This window comes from Lonchura striata, chromosome 3, assembly GCF_046129695.1.
Source record: "Lonchura striata isolate bLonStr1 chromosome 3, bLonStr1.mat, whole genome shotgun sequence".
NCBI lineage: Eukaryota > Metazoa > Chordata > Aves > Passeriformes > Estrildidae > Lonchura > Lonchura striata.
Window position 1 is genome coordinate 81,363,257 of NC_134605.1, and position 27,747 is coordinate 81,391,003.

A 27,747-nucleotide genomic window follows, 5' to 3' on the forward strand; every position below is an offset into this window, starting at 1 on the left:
GGTTTTGTGACATTGGGTTACTGATAAATTTAAGGTACCAAGCATGTTTTACTTTATTTTTTTAAAAAAAAACCACCATGCTCAGCCAAGCTCCATGCTCTCCACCCAGGGTGGATCTCCCTGGGTGCAGTTGAGAGCATGCCATATAATACAGGATAATGCTATATTATTACAGTGCTTACTATATACAGCCAGACAAATCAAATTACAAATGTATTTATCCATACCACATTTTCTAGTAAGCCATGCAACCAATTCTTTATATGTCTGAAATTTGAAGGAAAACACTGTGAGAAGTTGATACACAATAGACAGACACTTTGTACTGCATATTGAGCCAAATTTTAAGGAGCTCAGATCTTTTTAAGCCCATTTCTTCTTTCCACCTTTCCAAAACATTTCAGGTATGTCTGGTTGCCAGATGGGTAGTAGAGATGAAACATAGGCATCTCTCTGGGGGAGGTTTTCTCATAGCTTTGTCCAAAAAAACAAATAATAAAACATCCAGAATCGAGAGTGTGTGCAATTGACTGCTCCTTCCAGACTTTTCCTGGAGTCTCTCAGAGACTACTAGGGCTGAAAAGAGAAAAATGAGTCTTAAGCTTCATTGCATAAGATATTAGACATATACAAGAAAGAAATTTGACTGGAGCACGCCTGGGAAGTAAAATGACAGAGAAGCGTGAGCCAGCCCAACACTCTGCCTGTTTTATGTTCCCAAAATATATGCAATCTTAGGGAATGCATATTTCAAGCACATTTTCCATTCCTGGCCAAATATCTTTCCCAGTAATGAACACCAGCTAGACTTCTGGACAGGTAATAGTCAAGGCTTATATTCATAACAACTTTAAAACTCTAAAATCAGAACCTCACAGTCCCAGTCTGGGGCTTTTCACAACACTTCACCAGCCTCAGCTGTTTCCATATGGATCTTGATTCCATCTTAGTAGGTACTTATTTGCAGGTCTCTGATATCTAACCAGTGTCCCATATTCCCAGTGAAACACTCCAAAGACCAGAAACTTTCCTTCATTGGATCTTCCTTTTAGATTTATGACAATAACTGGTGTTTGTCTCATTATTATTGGGTTCTAACTGTGCTTACTCTGGTCATTTTTAAGGTGGATGGGTTGTTTTTGGCTCCTTTCTTCTTTTTTTTTTTCTTTTCAATATATTTTTAAGTCAGTCTGTGTGCAGCCATCCTCTAGTTTTGTCAAATTTCCAACTGGTTTATTGTCTTTTCTCCAGCTTTATATGCTATAAGAAACTTCAAATGGATTAAAGGCTGGCCTTTCTGATGGAAACTGTTATCCTTTTTGTGACTTAGCACCTTGGGCTTCAAAGTGTTCTGTCAAATTAATGAAGCAGTTTTCTCTTTTTGAAAGTAGACAGTCCATCTTCAAACACTGCTTTTACAAATGTTTCTCCATTTGAGGTCCTTATAATGCTTCCTACACTTTTTGTACATACCAGCTAGTCTCTATCACATTTCATGTAGTCCTACAATTTTGAAGGTTATTTACCTCTTGTGACCAATCCTCAGGAACGTTGCCTAAACTGAGTAACTTTTGAAAATGTCTGTGAAAACATCTTTCTATTGAAAACATCTCTTCTGCTGAAAACATCTCTTTCTGTTTCCACTTCCCTAAGATCTCAGCAATATTTCCTTTGACAGAACATCATGTCAAATTTACAGCATTAAAACATTCATAGAGTTTTTTTTTGCTGTTGTCTCTACAGTTTTGGATCCCTCATCTCAAGGGAAAAAAAAAAACAAAACAGAATGATCCAAAAAATCATCTTTCTTCCCTGCAAAATCAGATTATTATTGCCATGAATTTCTTCTTGTCTCATGCCAATCTCTCTTTCTTTATTGTCAGCCTTGAAAGTGATGGTGCTTCTTTACCAACTGTATATTTTATTTGAATTTTTTTTAGTTATTTAGAAGTAAAGAATAAAATATCCAAGAACAGCTTGCATGTCTTTTTTCATACCTTTTCAGATTTGTTTCAGGTTTCTTAATAATCTTCCCATTCACATACACAAATACCTTTATTTTTAATTCACCTCATTATTTGTGTTTCATCCATATAGTAACGGAATGTTTTTCTGTTTTCATTTTCTATTAAAAATAATTCAACAGAAAATAGTATTTGCTGATGCCTGTGAAAGAAAAAGTGTCCTGTTTTTTCAATCAAGTCCACAAATGCTTTAACTGCTAAGGACCAGAAGAAACAATGCAATTATCATCTAATCTCACCTCCCATCTAACAAAGAACTAACTCGCCTATTTCTGAAAAGGTCCTACTGTTTCCTCCTTCCACTATATCATACCTTATTAAAAAAGAGAGCTATTTCTCCACCTAGAAAGAGACAGATAACTTGATTTAAAAGCAGAGAATACACCATATTTCAAGGCACGATTTTTTTCAGAATTTGTTCATCTTGACTTCCAAATTTACCTTCAGTCTGTAGTCTGTGGATCATGTTAAGCTGCATTCCGTGGAAATCAATATTCTCTTATTATCAGAAAATACTGCCCTGTGTAGCTATTAGTAAATTATGATCTTATTATTCCATAAGGCATGTTAGAAGAAACAGGCAACTTCTTAGGAGCTTTAATATATAAATGTATCCACTGAATCCTGTCTGCTGCCTCTGTATCTCTTGAGAAGGGTGTTCACCAGAACAGAGTAAGGCATTTATGCCAAAGCTCCATTTTGCTCTGCTCCTGTTTCACAGTGGAGCTCTGGTCCCTCAGAGCTTGGAACTCAACAGAGGTTTGTTCATTCCTATGCAATGAGCTGCAGAGAACCCCAAACTGCTGTTCTAAGGAGAGACAGAATAATGGAAAAGGCTTGGTTTTGACCAGACTGAGTAGCCTACAAGCAGCACAGCTATAGAATGCTAAATTTTGCTTCTTCTAGTCAGGACAGTCCTCCAAAACTACCTGAGCAGACTCTCACACGTTAAACCATCATGCTGTGCTGCTGGTTAAGAACAGAGCCTCTAAAACAGAGTTTAAAAAAAAATAATCTGGGCTATGAAGGCTGGGCAGCCAAGCTTTTCCTTATTTTGCAACAAACTCAAATGCCGAGGAAAAAAATACCACAAAACTCTGTAGAACAGAAAGTAACAGCATGAGATACACTATAAATTATCATTGTAGCCAATATCTGCAGGGAACCCATCCCAGACCCAGCATCATGTTCCGCAAAAGACACCATTAACACAACACCAGGAAAATAAGGTCCTGAGATGCACCTTTATACAGCTGCATTTGTGTCTTTAGCCTATCACATAACTATTGAATGGGTTAATAGGGCATCACCACAGCCAAACTGGCACCAGGTGCCCAAGGAACATACATTCACTGCACATCCACAGAAGCAATGGCTCATCTGGCCGGATTTTACCTCTTGCCTTCCCTCTACCCCTTGTGTACACTTTCCCCTCACTCCTGCATTGGAGTACCACCTTCATCCCTCAGATTCAGCATGTGATAACAGCAAGCTGCAAAGACACTGCACTGAAACACAGCTTTCATGGTAAACACAAGTTATTTCCTCCCCTCTCTTCAGCTGTTATGCAAACTGACAGGATTTCTTTCTTGCCATAATATCCCACAGTGATTCCCAGAATAGTGGGAATGGGATGCCATTGCCTCTAATGTTTGGGACATTTACTGCTAGCAGGTGTATTCTGAGCTACCTTCTGGGAATATAGTCTGCCACAGAATGAGGTTAGTCCAAGTGCCTTATATCAAACCCATGTAGCCTTGGGATACAGTCAAGCAACACTGAAGAATATTATGTTTTCCAAATATCACTGTGTGCTGTAGCACTTGCTAAATCAGTCTCCAGACATACCCCTGAGGAGTAAGACATTTTTTAGCACCTGCCAAGACTAACACCCGCTGGTCAGCCCTGTGGCTGCAGCAGATTTTTTGGCAGAAGGCACTAGAGGCAGTTCTGGATGAGCTACCCTGCAGTCATTTACCCAAGAAAAGAACAGGGATGGTATGAAAAGGGCAGCAGAGCAGGGACCTCTTTTCTATTACCATTAAAGTAGTTCCACTGCTTCCCTCTCTCTGCCATTCTCTAGTGCTGCTCTGACCTTCTCTTCAAGCCATCTGCCTTTGCAGGCTTTGGAACCAGTAAAATGCGTATTATGCATAGGAGCTCATGAGACTAAAACTAGTAAGGAAGCAAATGTGCCCTTTGCCATTCCTTTTTGAACAGCTTTCAATTAATTTTATATGTTGCTAAGCCTCTGGTAGGAATATAATTGTGGTTAAATGAAACCTCTTGCAGGAGTGTCCAGTTAGGTGCATGTGCTTGACTGTGATTGAATATGGAAGTTTAAGTTATCATGCTTTAAGTCCTTCACATTTTCCATCTCCAGGAAGTGATATATCTTAAATTTTAAGCCAAACTTTAGCTCATATCTGGAATGGGCTAAAACAATATGAATTATTTTCAAGAAAGATGATCGCCTAAGTTAATTGAATCAAAAAATTGAGTTTTTATTTTAAAATCTGTTTTATACACTATTATTTCAGTCCAACTTGTAATAGCCTCATAAAAAAAGCTTCATCTCAAAAAAAACAAAATGACAGAGATTAATTATCCATTTTGTGAACCTTTCATTTCTTTTTTTATTTGATTTTATAACTCCTTTTCTGTAATGGCAATAAAGGCAAACATCAAGTTATCTATTTTATACAGATTATTCTTTTCCTGTCATACATACAGACACACCAAGAGCCTCCTTTTCTCCAGGCTAAACACTCCCAGCTCCCTCAGTCACCCACAGGACTCACGCTCCAGAACCTTCATCAGCTCCACTGATCTTCTTTGGGAATGGCACTGGACTTTACCTTGAAATGTTGATCTCATGGCTCTAATTTCAATTTGATTTATACCACAGTCACACTACTGTAAGTGCATTGGTTCTTCTGATTTTGGCCCTATCTGAACAGGCATCAAAAGAAAAATAGCTTTGAATTCCTGTTTGTTTTCACTTATCCCATCTTACCTCTGCAGATAACAACAATTTTATCACTGTTGATAATGCAAATTCAATAGATGTAGAATTCTGCCTCGTGAGATCTCTTAATTGTACAGAACTCGGCTAGCAGCTCCTCTACGATGGTGTATAAATAAGGCTCGTACCAGGAGGGATGACTCCTTCAAGCTGCTTTATTTCACTGAGGACTGGATGTCAGCTAGGATCTACAACCCAACCACACAGCAAAGGAGCAGGCTCAGAGAGCCCCGAGCAAGGGGCGGGGTAGGGTTTATAACCAGGTGTAGGAGGGGCAGGATACAAAAGATCCAATAGGAACAGGGTTAGGAGGAGGAGTTAGGATGGGGTGATAGGGATACAACAAATGAGGATGAGGGAAGGGGGTGGTAACGGGGGAAGAACCAATTACAATCAGAGAACTTAAGAACCTTCCAGAACAAGGGGTAAGTACAAAGGGGTGATTGACATAGCGAAAAGGTGGGAATAACTGATAATTGCATAACTCGGGGGGAGTGGTAGGTTTTGACGGACATCCTGGGAGGTGGGCATCTACACCACAGCCTCTTCCCATGGCATGTCCGGGGGAACTTCTCTCAAGTCCCCTGTCACATCTCCCCTGTTTTTATTAATTAAATAAACATTTCCTAAAGTTTTAACCAACATTCTTTTAAAAACAGATAGTGCAATTAAAACGATAAGGACTATAACTAAAATCCATAAAAGTCCTCGTATAATTGAGGCTGCCCACCGAGGAACGCCCCACTGGGATAGCATGGCATGTCCGGGGGAACTTCTCTTAAGTCCCCTACCACAAATAGTCACAGGAATAAACAACTGGTATGTTATTCTGCTTCATGTATTATTGAAAAAATTGTCAGTCAAATTTCTCATTAGAGGTTATTTACGGTAAGCAGTAGCAGTAGTAAGAAGCTTATATTTTATTCGATTTCCTCAAGTGGTCTTTGTAGTTCTGGTAGTAGGAAAAGTATTAAATTTTAAATTGGGAATTCAACACAAGTTATAAACTAATCTTTCACTGTTTTTTACAGTTCAAAATGGATCTAAATTTGTTATCATTATGATTTATTGGTGTTTTATATGCTCCTTGCATGCAGATCTCTAGTTATATAAAGATAGCATACCTAATTATTATAATATATTTTTATATTTATGTATTTGCATTTATTTGTGAATATCTGCATTCACGTGATTTGAGATGCAGGTCAGAACAAAGCCAGCTAAAAGTCTTAGCTTTTTCTCTAGATTTTTTTCTCATCTGAGAATAAATGTAGCTGTTCTCCAGTAATACATAAACTTAGGTGTGATAATGTATAAAAAAACTTTTAGATTGCATTAATGTTCCACATTTTCAGCAAATATAAAGCTGTCAAACATTTGATTTTTTGATCCTGTCGAAAAGCATTTTATGAGGCTTCAGGGAAGGTGTATTTCTTGTCACTGCTTCTATAAAAGAAATTATGGTGTTTAGGATAGGTTAAGGGGTTGATTTCCTCAGGCCAGCAAATGACTTCACATTTATACCTGTGTTAAGTATGAAGTGAGTGTGAAATGTCACGAGTAATCAACAACTACTGTGGGAGACTGCTGGGCTTAAAATCAGAAGACATAAAAAACCACTGACGGCTGGTTCTGTCACTCCATCAACCAGAAGTAGCAGGCAAATGCATCATCCTGCCTCCAAGAGGTAACAGATAGTTTTTGCCTGTTAAAATAAAGCAGTCACTCCATAACCTGGCTGCACAAAACCCAAACCATCCTCTAAGACAGGATGACTTTCATCTGCTTTTGCCCAAGAATGTTTTGATGCCATGTACTATTTGAATGTGTCCATTTTTATGAACAAGGGGAAAAAGATTTTCACATAAACAAAATCTTCTTCCTTGTTTATGCATTTTTCTTTAAATTGTAATGCAGACACGTGAAGCAAATAAGACATTTTTTAATTTAAAGTCTTTAGCCTCACGCTCTACTTGTGCTATCTGAGCTATGGCCAAGTCCTGCTCAAGTTGTTGCAAAGATGCTTTCAGTTAAATCCTCAGAATAAAGATTTCATGCTCTTGTTTGAAGTGGCTGGTATATTATAACTGTTAAGTGACTTCCAGTAAGTGCAGTAAAGCATATATTAGAGTAAAGCACATATTATAGAGTGAGGGTTTTTTTGGTTTTTGTTTTGTTTTGTGGGGGTTTTTTTTGTGGGTTTTTTTTTTTTTTCACAAAACCTGTTGTCACTCACCTAAAATGAAAGAATTTTTTAAAAGCCTCCCATAATGTTAAAAAATTGCATATTCAAGGGGACAAGACTACCCTGTTTGCCTGGTATCCTTCTTCTTTAAAATATCTAATGATATGAGATGTTAATACTTAAGCACAACAAGGGGAAAAATTAACTTTAGTTAGTTCTTTAAAGAAATGTCATAATTGAGTAATAGGAACTAGAAGAATCACTATATACTTTTTTTTTCTATATTTCACTGTTTCACAAATGCTGGGAACTGTCAGAAAGAGGACACTGGACCCTTTACTTCTAATTTTTGGAGGTACTCATGTGTTTATGTTTCTTTCTAAATTTTTAATTAAACTTTGATTTTCATTCTTACTTACTGTATCCTCTTATTACAGAATCTGGCAAACAACCATTTCCAACACACAGTGCCCTTGTATTTGACCCTGCTTAATTTAAAGTTGAATAAATCTGAGGATTTGAACACGGTTCACAGGAATAGACATAAGAGAAATGGGGTTTGCTAGTGCTTTTGAGCCAGCTATAATCTAACTTTCTGACTGAACCCCATTTCAGTATAAAATACAATTTTTTTTCAGCATGTTCAAACAGCACTGTGGTGACTGGAGAGCCATGAAGAGAAGCCACATGTTGGTTAGAGGAAGGCTATAGGCACGAGCAGGAGGGCAAATTATTATAATGCTTAATTAACATATACTGATGCTGCATTGGAAAAGGAGGAACATGATCTTGTCTTCAAATAAAACTGCAAGCAATAGTAGACATTAAATTGCCAGAGAATGTGCTTAGAAAACAAAGGTTAAATGCTACCAACTGACATGAATGGAAAAATCAGTATTTCAGCTTGAACCTCTTTTGGGGGATCAGATGGATGTTTCTGGCTTCAGTGGGGCCAGGTGGAGATGCCCCACAGCAGCCTACCATAGCCAAGCTGTCCAGGACTCCCTCCCAAACTGCTCAGGATGGTGCAGGCAGAATGTGCAGCTCTTATAGAGCACATTCACAGGGTGCTGGGTTTCCTGCTGCTCTTGCACAGACTGTTCTGGTGCTGCTGCAAAGTCTCATAGCCCTGGGTTAGAGCAGGCAGGTGACAGGCAGGCTAATCACCATCTCATTTTTACAAAGAGTTCCCCCCTTTTTTTTGAGCTTACCAGAATATGGCTGCACACAGAGTTATAGGAATGGCAAAGAAAAGACTATGTCCTAAGGTTTTAGTGATCACCAGAGGAGAAATATGTCTCCACAGGATCATCCAGTTAATCTTAAAACAGGGAGAGTTAGTCGCCCTGGCAAGGCTGTATTCATTCAGAGCACTGTTAGACACTATGCCGAAGTTCTGCCATCTACAGGAGGCCATGACCCATTTCCAGCTACAGCTGCAATAAAATCAATCCTAAAAACAAGATTTTACCTGAAAGCAGAATGCAACTAACCTATATATCTTTGTTTCCAGATGTTTTTACACTGCTCATCTTTCTAAAAAGCAGTTTATATAGTTATTTTTGTGTCCCTCTAGCAGCAAAAATGCATTGTGTCCTCCAAAAAATACTTTTTCAATTTAAAACTGCAGTGCACTTCTATCATATGTTCTGAGAAATGCTTAATTCAATAATGTTTTCTTTGCTACCTTCACTTAATTTCATACAAATCAAAATGCTGTGGTCAGAGCCTGATGTATATGATTAATTTTTAATTACCTCACTATGTAGTGCACAAAAACATTGTTTAACATGTCTGCATCAAGTTATTTAAATGGATGTTTACTAGGCATAGTGTAATTTACTACAGCTTTCACATGTAAAATTGTTCTTACTCTTGTGGGAACAAAAACTTTAGAAGACAGTATCTTTAAATGTGTGTAGCACCAATTCAGGGGTTTGTTGCACATATTTTATAGCTGATAATCAAAAGGTTGTTTAGCTTGAGGACGCATGAAAATCTCTAGGTGAAGCAATTTTGCTAGACATATAAAAATTCAATAGTTACTTTACTATAGTAAATTTAATTCTATAATTAAGGTAGGGTGAGATGCTGGAGTAGTAAGGTGAACATACATCAGTGTTCAAAACAGAAGAGGTTGTTTTATGTCTTTAGTAAGTATTAAATATCCTTGCATCAAATAAGTATTTATTGTATTTAATAAATCTTGGCTTTAGGAACTTTTCATGTCTACTTAGATTTTCTCTGCTCCTTTTGTTCTGTTATTATCAGGTGAACTGAACTGTATGGAGCTGCCTGAATCAAAACAGCTAAAACAAACTAAAGTTGATAAGAGCCTGTAAAGGTTATTTCAATGGAAAATTTTCATCTATTTAAAAATACTGAGATCCCTTTCATAGCTGAATAACACTCAGAAATATAACCAGTTGCTAATCACCCCTTTGAATGGGGGGCTGTAACTGAAGGAAAAGGCAGAGAAAAAGAAAACATTTCTTTTGCTGTGCTTGGCATATCTTGGGCATGTTTTCATATGGGGATGGATATTTTTTCTCCATGAAGGTAAGATCACAGAAGCTCCAAAACATTAATTCTAAAGTCAAGAATGAGAAAGTCTTTATTATGCTAACTTGTTTATTTTGTTGTTGTTACATACCACTGTCCTGGGTAGAAGACAGTGCAGAAGAATGAATTTGCTGTTATCTGCCAAAGCAGCTTGCTTTCAGATCCAAAATTGCAGAGAACTGAACCAATCTCTACTACAGAAATTGTTTATAATGAAAACACTTTTTTTTTTTTTTTTTTTTTTTTTGCAATAGCATGTGACAAAGTAATATGCCATGGTGGTAACTGTTCATAAACAAGAGGCAAGCCTCTTTTGATTACAGAGCAATAAGGCAAAGGAAGAAATCTTACAAGACTCAGTCAAACCTGAAGGCAATAAATGACTAAAAACAGCTTGTTCAAAGGCACTGCAACGGGTGCAGATGCTTTTTCACTAGTGTAATTCTAAAACTCTTATTTTCTTACTCATCATTTAACCTTAGTATTGGTTTTACTTCACCAAACACCATCTAGGACCTTCTGTCTTAGGTTTAATAAGTTAGAGACACTATCCAAAACCTGATGGAGCTCAACTAGATCTGAAAGGTGAGTTTATAAACAGATGTGAGTTTATAAAAGATGTGTGTGACTGAAACTGAAATCAGACAGCCTAAAAGACAGAGATGAGCTGGGCTCACTGCCTGCTTCTCTCCTTTGACCCCATAAGGGAGCAGGGTCTAGCACAAGTGGTAGGCTCATGGCCTGAGGCACTCATGGCTCAAACCTAGTTCTGGGTGCTAAATCAGACACCTCCAGATACTTTGCATCTGGCCTACTTTTTGGCACCTGTACTAAACCAGTTCTTTCCCTCATTTGTCACATGGCAAGTTTCTTTATGTGAGTTCAGTTCCAATTCAAACAGGAACAAGTTTCAATGTTCAGATTCTTACATTGTCAAACTCTCAGGGACAGATGAATGAGCCAAAAAATGATCAAAAAAAGTGTAGGATATTGAAAACAGCATGAGATCCAGACTGTTTTGTAAGTGATCCCATGTGGTTAAGTATATCACATACATGTACCTATGCGGAAAGGAAATTTCTACTTTAAAGAAAATTTTGCAGAAATGCTTTGTTCAAGACATGGATGTGATAAAACTACATTATTTTAACACTCTCATCCAGCTCAGTAGACTTGCTTTTCATTGCAAACTATTTCTTTAACATTGAAAGTTATTTTTCTCTTTTATTTGCAGTACAGAAGAACAGTTCTGTGGTTTTTCTGAACTATATGAATGCATTGAGTCATTTCTGACTCTGATGAAGTATGAAGGTAATATGTGAAGAAGCAGCATACTGAGTAGAAATTCATCTTTGCTATGAATGATTCATGAAGAGTCTCTTCTAGAATAAAAATATGAAGCTTCTTTAAAGCCTATACTTAATACTAGAGTAAGTTTTTTTAAAGGCATCTTTCATATTTTCTTTCATTATTAGCAGTCAAGCTATTAATTCTCCCCCTCATAAAAGTTATTACATGTCATTATGGATAAAGCATAATGTTTTTATTTCTCTCCAGTGTTCTCAGAGAAAGTATAATCCAAACCTAAAGAAAATGAGTTCTTTTCTTTTCAGAAAATGGATAGCAACACAAAGTCACACTTATATGTGGGTCATCAGTGAACTAATTTTCAACAATTTTTTTCCTGCCAGATAATATAAAACTCGCACCCAGAAAAAAGCTAATACAAGATACAGAGACTATCAGTTCCTATATTTTTAAAATAATATCAAAAAACATTTTAAGATGATCTCAGATGTCAGTACAAATAAACACTGGTCTGTTACTTTTAGCCTTTTCCACTCCCTGTCTTTGCCATGCTGGTTAATTAAAAAAATCCAACAAAATATCTGCAATTAACAGTTGCAGAGTAAGGAGGGCAATTAAAAATGTGATCAGACTTTGTGTTTCCAGACACAGAGAAATCACCAGCATGTTTTCTTACACAGACGACATGAAGATTAATATTATGACAAAATAAATAGCCCAGAACAAGTAGTTTTCCAGCTCCCTGCAACTGAAAGTGGGGATTAGAACAACCTCTTGAGCTGTTCTGGCCATTAAAAGATGTTGTCCCTGATCTTAGGCACACTTAGCAAGCTCTTTTCCATGCAAAAATCTACCCATTATGCTGGTCCTCAATACTTATGTTAACAATTTGCTATTCATGATCCAGGGAACTGCTCTGGAAATTGCCTTTTTTAGGGTTAACAGTTGCAACAAGCCCCTCCTCTAAATATTCACAATATGAAATTATCAGTAGGATTCTTCTATCAAATAAATCCTTCCTCATACAGGTATTTCTGAATAGTCATTCATCCTGTATTGGTAGCAAACATCTGGCTAAATCCATTCTAAATCTGAAAAAAAGAAGGCTCAAGCAAAACAAAAGTGAGGGAAGCCCTGCTGTGAGCCAGTACAACACATAAGGCTTGACTGAACAAGTCCCACTGGCCCACTAAGGCTCCCCTGCAGGACGGAGAGCTGGAAAACCCCGTGAGTTATGTCACATTAGGCTCAACTTTCTTCCACACTTTTTGTGACAAGGGGGATTAGCACAACTGGGGCAAGCGTATAACTACCCAGAGCACAGTGAGTGACATCAGGTCAGAAATATTCTTCATTTTAGTACCCTACCCAAAACTAATTAAGCATTCGGTTTCTGGCAGCAATAAGTTTCTACAGCCTCGAGGGTTCAGTGTCTGTTTAGGTCAGCTCCTGCCAGGGCAGCCGCACTGTGCTGCGAGGCAGAGCCGGCAACACGCGGTGATGACAGTGGGAGGGAAGGAGGGCTTTAGTCTGGGAGACAGCCCTGGTAAGCCTGACATTAACATTCACATCAAATGGCAGTGGGCAAGGCAGTCCTCATCTGAGATAATAGGCTTTTTCCAGTGATTGCACCTTGTCATTTAGGAGCACATCAATCCCAGAGTTTTCTACCACAGGCTGTCATGCCATATATTCCCTCCCCTGGGTTCTATTTTGTAAGAAATAGTTAATGTCTACTTCTCCTACCAGCAGGCTGCTCAAGAACTTCACCATGATGGTGAGAAAATTGCTTCTGTCTTCCACTTTCAATTTATTCATGATTAGTTTATAATCATTTCCTCCTGAGCCAATATTGTCCTTTAGCTTAACCACCTCTTTTCCCTTCCTGATGTTTATCCTCCTAATGTGTTTACACAAGACAGACATATCTCCTGTTAGCCTTTGATGAGCAAGGCAAGCTTTGGCGCTCATGGCGCAAATTCAGCCTCCTGCTTTCAAACTTAAAACCACCTCTGCTTACTGGGATTCTGCATTCTGTCCGAACTGAGCCAGCAGAGTTCAACAAATGGAGTAATCTTTAGCTGAATGAAAACCCATATCCTGCTATGGTTGTAAATTATTATTGTCTCTGGACTTTTGATGATCAAGCATACCCATTAGAAAATCCAGAGCTTCTTGAACTGACATATGACTTGGGGAGAGAATAACCATACACCTGGAGTAAGAGTGAGCCAAGCTGTTTTAAGTTTCTACAGAGGGGGCAGAGGCCCCTTCCCCCTTGCATTTCCCTGCTGATAGCAGGCGTAGGTAGGCACAGGCACATGTAGGGGCCTGTGCTATACCCAAAGCAGCCCAGAAGAGACTCTGCAAATCTGCTCCTCCCACTCCCAGTCACAGGACATGGGACCTACCAGGATTTCAGCACCAAACTGGTTTATTCTGTCTGATTTGGCAAAACAGTGAGGACATACTGGGTGAGACTACTCCTGCTCTTGCTATCTAGACTTCTTTCTGTGACTCCCTTGGAAAGTTTGGTTGCCAGGCAGGAAAGAGCTGAGCTTTGCCTGCATTGCTGGGCATTCACTTTTGCCACAGTTTGCTGCCACTGTTTGTCCAAAGGAAAGGTAAAGCAATGTTAACATCCTGTCTGAAAGAAAAAAAAATAGGGAATGAAATGCCTGAGTTTGTTCAGAGATGCTTCAGAAAGCACTTGCCTGTTACTTGTGATGCTTCATCAGAATTCCTTTAAAATCTCCACAGCTAAAGCAGTTCAGTGTCAGAAGACCTAGAGAAGTGCCAAACTGAGGCACATCTTCCTTCTTTCTTCTCACTGTGGTTACAGGAACTTCAGACCTTTCATTAGCTGTTTAATTGTCCTGCAAAGGCCTTGAGTCAATATTTTTATTTCCTGATTTTACCTGCCAGTGGTGAACAATCTGCTCCTCTTTTCAGAACCTCTAACTAAATTTAACAGGCAGGACAAGGAGGAGTACTCCCATGCCTGCTGGACTGGAAATTTGTAAGTATATTTAACAATTTTAGGTATGCATGAAGACCTTGAAAACAACCACTTTATTCTGAATAGGACTACTGTCCTGGAAAGAAATTTTATGCTATGAAGTAAAAAGGTTTGGATTATACTGAAAATCTGTAACAACAAGAATGCTGCAGCACCATGGATAGACTAAAAGACTACCTAAAAGACTACTAAATTTGCTGAGGTATTAAAATTAATACTAGGAGGGCATTTTATATTTTGTAGATTCTTTAGTGTGAAATTAAACTGGTTCTTAGCTGCTGGCCAATGACAGTTGGAGTTAAGTGAGGAGGCTTTTAATTCTATCTTTCATTCTCTTTCATATAACCCACAAAAAGTTGATCTGAACTCGTGACTTACCAAAAAAGTCCTGATTCATTTCAGAAGTCCCCTCAACTCCCATGAGGGTGAAGAGATCACCATTTAGGATGATCATCCCTCAAAATTTCATAATACAAAAAAAAAAAATAAAAACAGTATAGCAAAGCCATATCATAGCTACCATGCACTCCATGTGATGTCCAGGAAATATCCATCCATTTGCATTTAGACTCTCTGACAGGATCTATGAAAAGGCAAGCTAATACAAAATTGACATCCTGTCTGGAACAATATATTTTAGCTAGAGTTAGTTTTATTTGATGCAAAACCAAAACAAACTGCCGAACTTTTCTATAAACCTCATAGTCCAAAAATTAAGTGGGGAGCAAACTTTTGGGGGAGGCATGTTGACATTGTTATTAGTACAGAATGGGAAAGAAAAAATGCTAGAATGTCCTGATTCAACACTTCTATCAGAAAAATTGGTACTTTTTTTCCTTTTTTTGGGGGGAAACTGACCCTTTTAGAAATACTGCAGAAAACAGCTGGATTTATACTCAAATGAAAAAAGAAAAGGTGATTTACTGTATCTTTGTTTTGGAGGGTTTAGAGGAATTCAATGGGCAAGCTCTGTGATTCCATAAGGAGAAGCCAGTCTGACCAATTCTGAATTAAACCCAACAAAAATGGGGGCTGTACATCTTAGTAGGACAGCCATTGTATAAAAATAAGTGTTAGATGGGTTTCCTTTGATGTACCTGCAATTTCAGCAATCCAAAATTTTTATTATTGTTATTTCAAAAATCCCAGCTGCACAGTGATTTCAGGAAAAGGGGAACAGACACAGCAGAAACAGGTAAGTCTGAATCCTTTGCCTGCTTAAATCTTGTCCGTGGTGTGTCAGCACCTCCTCACTGTACTGCTACACATATTTATATTTTCTGGAACTGCTAGAAGCTCCTTTGCATAATCCAAACAGGACAGAAGGGATTCTGTTGACCCTCAAATATGCCTGTAGTGGACCAAATCTGGAGCTTGCATGTTCAGATATGCAAATGTATTCTAAGGAACTGAATCTTGTACTGGATTGGAGTACAAATACTGTATGAGGAGTGCTTGTCTGACTGCTGTTTGCCACTGAGCCAGAAAAAACACTATCAGAAAATTACAAAACTGAGGAACATGCTCCTATTTTTTTATATATATAAAAGGAAAGCTGCCTTACCCAGCCACATCTGTTTCTTTGATTTAACTCCATGCTCATTCCTGTTAGCAATGGATGAGTGGCTTGGCAAGTGCGTTGCAGCCCACTTCACTGAAGAGAAGGGTTTCCTAGTGAAATAAAGCCCTTTATCAGACTTTGGTACAAACGTATTTAGTAAATTAATTTTAAAATCTCTCCTCCTCTTCAGTGGCTGTACTCTGGAACCTGTTTTTTCACAAATTCATTGAAGAGGAGGCATCTGTCTCCAGTCACTCTAGATGCACTCACAGCAGGACTTTGGCTATTCATAAGGTGCTTGCAGAGGAGTAGCAGATATATCCTGCTGATTTGTTATGTAATTCCAGTGCAAGAGGTAAGGCTGCAATGTAACCCAACTCATCAGCCTCCAAACTGTGAAACCTCACAAGCTGCAAGAGAATTAAAGATTCAGGAGAGGCAGGGAGAAAATTAGAGTTTCAAAACAAGAGACTATTAACTTGGAGCAGAAAACCATAGCTAAAAGTAGAATAACTGTACATGGGGTGTAGTGATGTGTTTTAAGGCAAAATTAAACAGATCACAAGAGCAGTTTAAAAACTTTGCTTTTATCCAGTTCTCATGACCTGGGTATATTAGTCCATCAGCTAATGACTAAAAGTATGCAGCATCTTTCACAACATTTTGATGCTAAATTGACTGTCACCAGAAAACATCTAACATCCAAATTGCTGTCTGCATGTGAAATTTTAACCACACACACTTCAGAGAGTTACTATTTGAACACAGGCTTCATTTTCAAAAATACACTTGCAGCATCAAGCACAGGGCAGTGGGAGGATTAAAACAAAAGTGACTGTGATCTGTCTCTCAGCACATGCTCAGCTGAACCCTCTCCTCATGAGCCAGCAGCCAGGTCCCACTGCACTGTGCTCAGCTGCTGCCCTGGACTGTAAGAAAATAAATTATGCAAAGATAGGGCAGGCAATTATCATAAATTCATACTGATACAGGCTAACGAGTACCACTCTGCCTGAACACCTGGGAGGAATTCAATTTTGGAAGCAGAAGCAAGGAATACGACAAATATACCTATAAATATGATGTGGGCCAGGGAACTAGTTTAAAACGCTTTATGGCTTGAGGTGTCACCCAGCCAGATATCAAAAACAAATGGCAAATAGCAGGCTCCTGAGCTTGAGAAATTTAAGACTTGTGAAGCATTGAAATCTTCAAAATGGGATTTAAGCAGAATTTGAATGATGTGCAGGCCTTGAGCAAGAGTTCTTCATAAGTTAAACTTCTTATGTTCCTCAAAGGCTAACACTAATACCCAAAACCAACTCCTGTGGAAAAATCTGTGGCAAATGAAAATTCCAATAGATAGATAGATAGATAGACAGACAGACAGACAGACAGACAGAAAGGAATAGCCAACTAAACACTGGAGCTGATTATATCTAGACTTTAGCTTGAAACATCTTTTCCTGGCATTCATATGCACTCCTTAGTCATCCTCTCCTTTTATTCCCTGATTACATTCTTCCTTCTCCTTATCTACCAGCACTCACTGATGTGGAAGATCAGACAAAATATAGGGCACCAGGCCTTCAGCATTACACAGCCTTTTAAATTTCCTCTTTTCCTTCAATCCATGGAGTTCTGTCTTCCGCTCTGTTCTGCCACTGAGACTCTAACCCTGGCATCCCTCTGCTCTTTTATCTTGAGTCAAGCATTTTTTCAGTCCTTTCTTTAGAAAGTGCTTTCTCTCACTGGCAACTCATCGTCTTTGTCTGCCTTGGAGTTCATTTACAACACCTTTCCTTTTATTCAACTGCTTTCTTCGCCTTCGAAGTTCTTTTTAAATCCAGGAATGCTGCCTCTCTCCAGCTCCTCACTGATGATTATCTGAAGTATACATACAGTATAAGCTTTTCTGACAGTAGGCAGCACATAGAAATAAACAGCAGGACAAATAAATTATGTAGAAAAATAGGTCCAATGCAAAGCCTTACCTTTTTCCTTCTTTTGTAAACCCAAGGGGTATTTTGAGTCTTCATTGTGCTGCTACTCTCTACTTTCTTTCTGGTTTAAATTATCCAAGTGCACTACTAAAAATGAAGAAAGTTAAGCCTTAAAAAAGGAAAAATTTTACTTTAATATATCATTTCATCAGGTCATTGTTGGAACTAGCATACTGTTCCAAGCAATCTCATCTTCATAGTCTAACAACTTACTCCACAAATTCGCTGATTTTTCAAGCTCATATTAGAATCATATTTTTCCAAGTACCCACCCACTGATACTCTCCTCCTTGGCACTTTTCTTTTCTTCCCTAATATTAAAAAAAAAAAAATACTGACAGCCAGATTTTAGGTCTCTGTGGTCTTCAAGGGATTTGGAAAGCTCACAGTGAGGATGTTCTGAAAACCTTATTTTTATTAATGAATTGATGCTAGCAACTTCTTCCAGGATGCTGTTCCATTTAAAATAGCACAGATTCTAGTTTTCTTGAACATAGCAAGAATCAAGAAAGAGAAGGTAATCACTATTTACAGTTAGTGATCTCCCTGTGACTTGCATGTTGCTCTGATAGCTGTCTTTCTCTCTCACACAGATACCAGGTTTTCTGGTTGCTTCCAACTCTCTGCTTCCTGCCTGCCTCTGTTGTTAACACGTGCACACACTATTTTTCAGTTCCAGACAAAGGAGATATTTAGATTAAATATTAGGCAGAAATTCTTTGCTGTGAGGGTGGTAAGGCACTGGAACAGGCTGCCCAGAGAAGCTGTGGATGCCCCATTCTGGTGAGTGTTCAAGGCCAGGTTGGACAGGGCTTTGAGCAACTTGGTCTAGTAAAAGGTATCCCTGCCCATGGCAGGGGTGTTGAAACCAAATGATCTTTAAAGTCCCTTCCAACCCAATCCATTTTATAATTCCATGAGGCCCTTCCAACCCAATCCATTTTATAATTCCATGATGCTGCGGCTCCCCAGGTGTGTTCCTTGTTGTCCTGCGCTCATTTTTATCTTTGCCCAGGGCCATGGCTGATGCCTGAGTGAGCAGAGCAGCTCAGCAGTCTGTATTTCCATGCTGGCAATGAGTCATGCGTGAAGCTGGCTGACACCCATGCCGTCTGTATGCATGCTACCAGGGTCGTTACACAGCAATAAACTACAATATCTTGTTCAAAACCTGTCTCATTTTATCTGGATCCCCCTGACTTTGCTGGCAGTGATCCATACCTGGTGTTTACTGACCTTTTAGAGGAGCACTCTTGGCTGTAGGAATAAAAATAGTTTCTTGTGGAGGCTGTGCACAGACAGTGAAGTTGTAGGGTGTGTGCTCAGCCCCATGCACAGCAGCCTCAGGCCCAGCTGTAGGCTTTGGGCCAGGACCAGAAAGACTGTCCAGCATTTTTTCTGCTGGAGTTTTTGCCCTGTTTTTTTTGAGTGATCAGCCCACCCCAAACATCTAGGTGCTGATAATACACTGTCCCACATGGCAATGTGCAATGTCTGCTCAGCTTTCAAGGGATAGTGCTTCCAAGCTGAGCCTGTGCTATGAGGCAGAGGCAATCCTACAGTATTCCCCGCAGTCCTGTCCCCAAAACTCCTGCTGGGGGTGCCCATAGGGCCATGGTGGTCCTTCCCCTCCCGCTCTCCATCTCAGGGGATGCAGTGGGGCACACTAGAGGAAGCTGCTCATGTTACAGAGTAGAGGTTGCCAGAGTAGGTGTAGAAAGTGCCCTGTGCACACACAGCCTCTGACAATCTCCCTGGGGCCTTTGAAGACACATTGGGTGCTGCAATAAAGGCAAGCTAAAACACATTTTCTGGGGCACCGGGCTGTTACAGTGTTTGCTGGGTAGAATAATTTAGAAGCCAAGTAGCCAAAATCCCATAGGAAGGGAAAATGTGATCTTCCAATCCCCAAAGTTTGGGGGTTTTCATCCCTCAGGTTAGGAAGGTTTTGTTGTGCTGACAGAGGGAGAAGGCTTTGGCTTCACTGGGCATCTTGCTCAAGCTGGCTCAGATGAAAAGTTGAGGGATCTCAACCCAGTCAATCTATTTGCGCCATTGTTATTTTTCTTTTAATGTGATTGTGGTGTGCTGTTCATGTCCTACAGCTTTCAAATAAAGCATTTTTTGAGTATTAGCAAGATTTCTACCTGGACATGGCAGGCCTGAATATCACAGTGCTTGCCAATAGTCTCTGCAGAGGCACAGGGACACTACTGAGGCACTGGCCAGGACACACACAGAGTTAGATTTAACTAAAGCAAACAAAGCAAGCCCTGTGCTTCTATGTAAGAACACAGCTATTACCTTGGTGGTTTATTATGGTCAGTCTATCTCAGAGAGTGAGTTGCAGTGTCTGGGCCACATTTTCTAGCTTATGCTGAAAAGCCAGGCTAACAGGGGATTAACAGGAAGATAGTTCCAGGATGGATTATCCCTGTGTGTTATGGTAAAGAAATTTCAGTGCTAAGGACACGTACTGACACCACGTTTGGAAGTCTGCCTCTGGCAGTGCACTCCCAGGGTAAGTTGTATCCTTCCAGGCCTGAAAAAATCTTGCGTGGGATTTTATCCCAGGCATCAAATGCCTTTTCTGACCTGCTTGTGTCTGTGCAACCTCAGCAAAACTTCACAAACTGTCTTAGTTTTAGAAGGTGGTTTTCCCTCTTGAAAATCCATAACAGCTTCATTGAACACTTCTACTCTATTTCTGTAAGATTTGGCCAGTTCACAGTACCCTCACTCCATGCCACTTGTCAGGAGCATTGACCTGATAATGTCTGACAGATGAGCAGACAGATAGCAAGAATAAACATAGATAAATTTAATTGTTTGAGACATTTAGGACATGTGTGGTATTTAATTTGTTCATACCATGAAACATGACAAAATAAATTAGAAGAAAATACTATCTAGTGTCACTATAGGGTGAATGTTTTTGTGTTTTATCAAATACCTCCCAGACAGCTATATGAGTAGAAGGGAATATCTATTCTAGCACTTAAATTTCTGTATTCAGTATACCAGTAAATTGGATACCTTTCTTTAAATTCTTTTAACACTATTATCAAAGCATCAGTTTTTGTAGATTTCTATTCTCTTTTAAAGAACATGGCACTTGCTTTAGGCACATTGCTGATGCTTAATTTTTTATTTTCTCTCCAGGGATACAAAATGTGCTCATGATCATGCTTCTGCAATGATCAAGATAAAGTCAAAAGACAAAAACCTAGCACTTGTGTTCCTTTGTCTGTTAAATACTGCACTACAAAAAGGAGACAGCAAATTATAGAAAGAAAACAACACTATGACCACAGAATTCTGGTGTTTATTCCTACATCAGGAAACCTATATACAGTAACTGAAATTCCTCTTTCTGAATCAAAAGGGAGTTTTTAGTTTTGGTGATCAAATACTGTAAAGGAAGTTGCATGTTTTTCAGCTGGCTATAAGCAAGCCACAGGATGAATGAGATGCACTAGAAAGAGGAACTGACTGATGAGTAATCTGTTTTCACTGTGCCGTACGGAGTGAATAAAGCAATATTTCTCCATCTCTCCTTCTGTGAATGAATTAAAATGTTTCTTAAAATATTTGTGCACTGGATTCAGTAGAGACATGTTCACTTGTGTCTCACCAGACAATATTCTTTCTGAGGTGGTCCACTTTTGGCTGCTACAATGCCTGAAGTCTGGAGTAACTATTTTTTTTTCTCCACTCTCTTTAGTGGAAGAACTTTATTTTTGATCCCTGAACAGCAACTCAGAAAGTGGTATCCATGACTGAGTTCCTTCCCCCAAATTGCAGGTTATTATGCCCTTATTCATCTGCTGGACTTGTCTGGGTGATTTAAATTATAAGATCTCTACATACTCAGTAAAAAGTTAACCAAGCTCTAAGAGACATAAAGAGCATGATAAACAGCACTCTTCTTCACCAGTGACACAGTTGCTGGAAAAGTCAAGCACCTTTTCTGTACTAATTCCTCTTACAGTAACCTATGTAGGTAGATAGAAATATTATATGGACATTATATGTCAATAGACAGTGACACCCAGCCAATCAGGGGTACCGTGTCAAGATTCAGATTTGTATGCTTGCCTCAAAATCACCACTCAAAGGTAAGTAAAACACTGTGTTCTGCTACTTCAGTATCAAATATAGCACTGTCGTACAGGAAAATATGATGATGTTCTTCAACATGTTGCAAAGGAATTATAAAGTCACAGACTTTTCTCACTGACTCTAATGGTAGCTGTCCCATACTTTCATTTTCAACATCAGCTGCTACATTTACACAAACTGTACTGGCTGACAGTTCTCTCCCTCCAACCTTGATACACACCATAAGGGGGAGAAAACAGTATCACAGACGTATTTGAAACTGGACTCAGACATATTTTAACCTGGACTCAAAATTGCATTTTGAACTAAACAAGAACATTTTCAAGAGCATCTCAACAATCTGTGCAGAGAACATTACCAGTGCCAAGCAGTTTCAGGCAAGGCTGCTGTCTGCAGCACACATATTCCCCCACATTCAAGCCCAAAAACTCTGCCCTGGCATTTCATTGGGTAAAATGAAAATGTGCACAGACATTTCAGCAGGTGGTCTGAATGCTGGGGGAAAAAGGGATATAAATATATCCCAGGGTCTTTGTGTGTTACTCTTTCTTGAAAGAAACTGTTCAAAGGACACACAGTGAGCTCTGTGGGGATTACAGCTTACTGGGAGAAGGTTGCACTAAAAGTGGCTGGTGTCTATTCTCCTGCACGGTGACTTTCTAATTCTACCTAAGATAGACCTCCACACAAATTGCAAACCAGTCTGAACTCATTGCCTGTTACAGAGTTACTGTGTTCTGGCTAAGTAAGAAATTTTACTTATCATCACAAGTTTTCAAAAATCATGTAAAAATATTTCTACAGATCAAAGAAGGGTAAGTTTTGAAGAAGCTGTGCATGGAAAAGTTACAGCCATTTAACATACTGGGAGGCATTTAAAGAGGTTGGCCGTGATAGCTGCTGTGCTTGCTCCACCAAAAGTACCTACACTCAGCAAATAAATGGCAGAATTTCCTAGGTCTTATGCCAGTATAAGCATGAGGAGATGGCAGGACCTCTCTGCCGAACACAATGCTTTCTCTCAGAATTCTAGCATGGCACAGGCAGGGTGTTAATGATAATATCAGAAGAAAAGACAAAAAAAAAAAAAAATGTTTAGAAATCCAAGAGAAAGCAAAGGAAAATACCAGATAGGACAAAGAAGACTCCAGTGGCAGAGCAGCTCCATCAAGGTCCTGGGCTTCAGACCATACCCAGCACAACTGCAACAAGAAACCAAGATACCACAGAAACAGGAAAGGATTTGCCTCCCTAGAAACAAGGAGAGGAGAAACAAGTTCCTGGGAAGCTGGGGAACTACCAAGGAAAAGGTGGTCTGATCCTGATGATAAATCAGCTTTGCCAAAATGGGTGAGCCATTTGGACGCATTCCCTGCCATTTAAGAATTTGTACTTGAAGTGATGAGCGCGTGTGGAAACCCACATATGCGCTGAGAAAGGGAAGGCAGATGACATCAGGTTTGAATTCAGATAAGAAAAATGTGCATGAAAGAGCAGGAAAAAACACAAAACAACCTCATATTGCGGCATAGGAAAGTCTGGTGTTCCTTTTCTATTCCCCTCCAGATGGGATTTTCGGCCCTGAAAGGCAAATAAACACCATGTTTTGTTACAGATCACCTGGCTCTCTGGGGATCACCATCTTGCAGGAAGGTTGAAACCAATTTGTAGGATTGGTGCTCCACAGAGCTTCACGTGGCAGCAGCAGCTGCCCTTGTGCTCAGCTGCTGCTCTGACTCCCCCATACAGACCATGGTGATCATTTCCTGGGCATGCATGGGAGATGCTGAAAATCAGTGTTGCTGGTGCTGTATCATACAGGAAGGAAAGCAGGATCTCCAAAGCATGTAAATGACCTTGAGACTCTTCAAAACATTTGCTTTCAGACATAATTGCTTACACTTTAGTTTCTCTACTAAGAACTGTGAGTGGCAAAGCCTGCACTCTCCAGGGCCATCTTTACCCAAAAAGGAATTTGCAAAATTAACATCAAAACAGGTACAAACCATGTAATTTACTGTCTTAGCCCCTGCCATTTTCCAGCATCTGATGTATGCTATTTTTATTGTCACAAAAATACCTAAAATTTTATTTAAAGGTTCATATAGCCTTTTTAAAACTTATCTCAGAAATTTTAAACACCTTATTAAAACAATTTTCCATACAAGACCATCATATTTTTACTTTTTTAGTCTAATATCATTGCCATATATGATACATATAACAGGGAATTTTTGTTTCATCTTCATAGCATGCAGTTTTCTTCTGATGGAATTAAAAAAATAATCCAGTTCTGATTTTGCAGCTTATTTTGAATGGTTTGACACTTCCGGTTATTAAATGTATTAACTGTAATTACAACACTGCATGCTTTCTAACTAGGAAGAAAGTAGAAGACAAAATGCTGTGATGATAGCCTGCATGCATCCAAATCTCCTACTCCCAGGGAACTAAATATACCCATGTGAAAATACAGTCACCTACTTGTCATAATTTTAATTTCCAAAAGTCAATGGAATAATGGCATCAGAGTACATACAATGTAATATTCCAAATGTTGCAATACTATTAAAAAAGCAGAGTGCTCTTTTGTGATATACTGAATGTGTTCAGCTTCTCAAACAATTCATCTAAAGCTTGAACAGACATGACTACCAAAAATAATGGTCGGCAAGGATACACAGGGAGAGGAGAAGGTTTGAGGAGGTCCTCCATGCCTCCACATATGCTGCACCACAGCCAGCTCCAGGTCTGACAGGGCAAGGATGGCTGACAGCTGCTTTAGGCCCATAGGTTTTCTGCAAAACCTGGATGTACAAAAAAATCCTTGGTTGTTTATTAAACAGAGTGGTTGTTTTTTTTTTAATGATGGGTCTCTCAATTGCTTTACATTTCAATGTTTAGATATCACAGATTACTACAGGAAATCTGCCATTAAAATGAGAACCTGTAGCAGACCAGATTGCTCACTGTTGAAGGTTACAGAAATGTGGGTTGAAACTCATATGACTAAAGAAAAGAAATTCATAAGTTGGTTTTTTAAAATTTTATTTCATTCTAAATTGTGTCCCTATAATTTAAAACTATGCAGAATTTTAAAAAGATATGTCTATCTAATCCTAAAATAATTAATATCCTGTAAAACTTACCTGTCCTTGCAGGTCCTTCCTGACTTATAAAGTTATGCTTTCATTATCTTAGACACTATGAAGACTGGCTGTCAAGCAAGTGGAGAGTGGGCATGAACAAAGTTCATAATGAAATCTTGAAGATTTGGAAATTAGGGTAAATTAGTGAAGTTCCATTGATTATTTCACTTTGCACAGCAAAGAAATCTGGACTTTTTTGCATATACTGTGTTAAAAATGCATTTTTCAGTTACTCCAGAACACTGTGCAAACAGATAGTCAGGCTTTTAAAAAGAACACATATAAAGCAAAACCTCAAACTTAGCCCCTGTGGACTCCACTGTGGTGGCCTACTGCATAGATTTACATTGGCATAGCCACAGAAGACAGACATGCTGGAATAATTCATTTCTGAATTGAATGTTTCTCTGTGGATTTTGTAATTTGATTAACATTTTTACGTTATCTTTTTACAGGCTCTTTGAAGGTGGTGTAAATTACATCTAGCTCTGATTAATGGTGAGATTCTTGCTAGAGAATAAAATCTTCACTCTAGCTGGAATGTAAATGCAGCCTTTCAAGCTAGCACAGAGTTTTTAATAGAAACAGAATTAATTAGTTCAACATGGAATCTTATATATGCACGTAAAAAATCAGATACCTATATAATCTTTGTTTGTCTCTTCTACAGTCTTTGATAAAACACAAAGGTTAAATAATTTTATTGTAGTGCCAAGATAATGCTTTTTTCTAAAAGTTACTTATAAATTAGACTGTGTCAGTACTGTGCAATCCAAGGGACAGGCAGTCAGGTAGAGGCAGTTTTCAGATCTGTAAATGGAAATCAGGTGCCCAGCCATTGCTGGCTGAGTGCTCAACAGCTCCTTGTACCCTTACTATTGTAAAGGAAAACTCATTCACTCCCTTCTTTGAGGCAGAGGACTCCCCTGGGAGTCACAGCAGTTACAGTTGAGCTTGCAAGCCTGAAAACTCAATTATTAATGTGATTATTTGGAGTGGCACAGAGGGAGAAGAGGGTGTTGCACCTGGAAGTCGAGTCACAATCTGACAGTTGTTGTTATGCTGAGGAGTAGAAACATTCTTTGACTACCCTAAAGCTGCACCCAGTGCTGGGTGTGCATGCATTTGCACTGAGCCAGAGCAGGGTATAAGGCCAAGCACAGGATGGATTATTCTCTTGTCTCACACCTCTCTGCCTCCATGCACTGCAAAAGCCTTTCTCCCCAGTGCACACAGGAGGGTAGTGTGGAGCCAGCACACCTGAAGGGAAAGTGGATGACAGACCAGGGATGCTGTACCCTCCCTTCCATGGAGCTGATGTAGTAATCATTCCCCTTTCCCATGACACGAGCATCTTGTTACACACCAAAGCTCAAGTTTATTTTGTTGCATAAAAAACAGAAAATATATTTAGTATTGAGTGTCAAAAAAAATTGTTGTTGTAATGGGCCAGATTAATTTCTGGCATGAACATACAAAATTGTCACTGATTTTGATGATTTATGACAGCAATTTATCCTCAGTGTAGGTCCACTGATTTTGCTGCAGTTACATCAGGTCTTGATTTAGCCTGCAATTTCTATCAAAGGGAGGAACACAATTAAAAGAGCACAAGGCTTGGTTTAGGCGTTTGTTTTCTACCTTCCCATTTGACACAGACTTAATTTCTCTAAGCTACATATGCTCCAGCCTTCCATTTTCTCATATTGCAATAGCCTCAGGGTGTCTGTTTCCTTTACCTGATATTTGCCTTTGGGTTTATTGACAAATTGTCACCTGTGATGTGTTTGCTGTCTTACAAGATTACAGATGGCTGCTGTCTTGCACTGCTTCTCTTCTCCCTACATCTCTTGCATACCAAGTGGGTTGTTTTCTGGCCAGTGAACACCACCGAAGAATTTATATTAAGCATTCTTTTAGGCATTCTTCAGTTTAGGACCTTTCTTTTTTTATGACTTCACAGGTAATGTCCTGAATAAGTGCAGGGCAAACATCATCATGTAAATTGGAAATTTCAAAATACCTGCTGTTCATACATGAATTTATCATTGATGGTGAAATCTCTCTTCTTCTTTTAAAAAATTCCATTCTTTGGTCATTTGCAAAATTAATAATTAGAGTGAAGAGCAATACTCAAAATGGCTGACACATGCAAGGACACAAATATCTGTTCTCTCTGTTAGCCAGATTCTTGAAACCTGCATTTTTTTTAATAATAAATAAATAAATAATAGTTTGATGTGTTTTATCACATCTTCTTAATTCTTGTTCTGGGTACCCACTGGCACAAGTGTTTGAAAAACACTGGTATTTTATTTCACAGCAATGACATTGTTAGAGGCATCCCTGGAAAGCTCTCATTTTTGCCAGGCTGAGCATAGAGTAATTCAAGAAGTACCCAAAGCTACCAAAAACGTTGGCATGCTGTGTAGCTGAGCTGATAGAGAAAGACAAACAAGAGAAATCCCCTGAAAGCACTTTAACAATGTTCTGAAACTCCCTCTTCAAGCTGCCCAGAGCAATACCAGAGCCTCTTAGGGCATGACTACATACCAAGGCATCTCCAGAGAAGTCTGCAGTAAGTATTGTGCAGGCCATACAGCAAAGCACACAGACCCACATGAGAATGTGAGAGCAAGAAGCAAGCTCCAAGGTACTCAGAAGTCATCAGAAATGTGTGAATTCAACCTGCAGTCATACCTGCTCCTGGGATTTGTTTGTCTCCGAACAGATTTGTCTGTCCCCTTGGGCATGTGGGCACCGAGGGCAGTATGCTACAGCACACACAA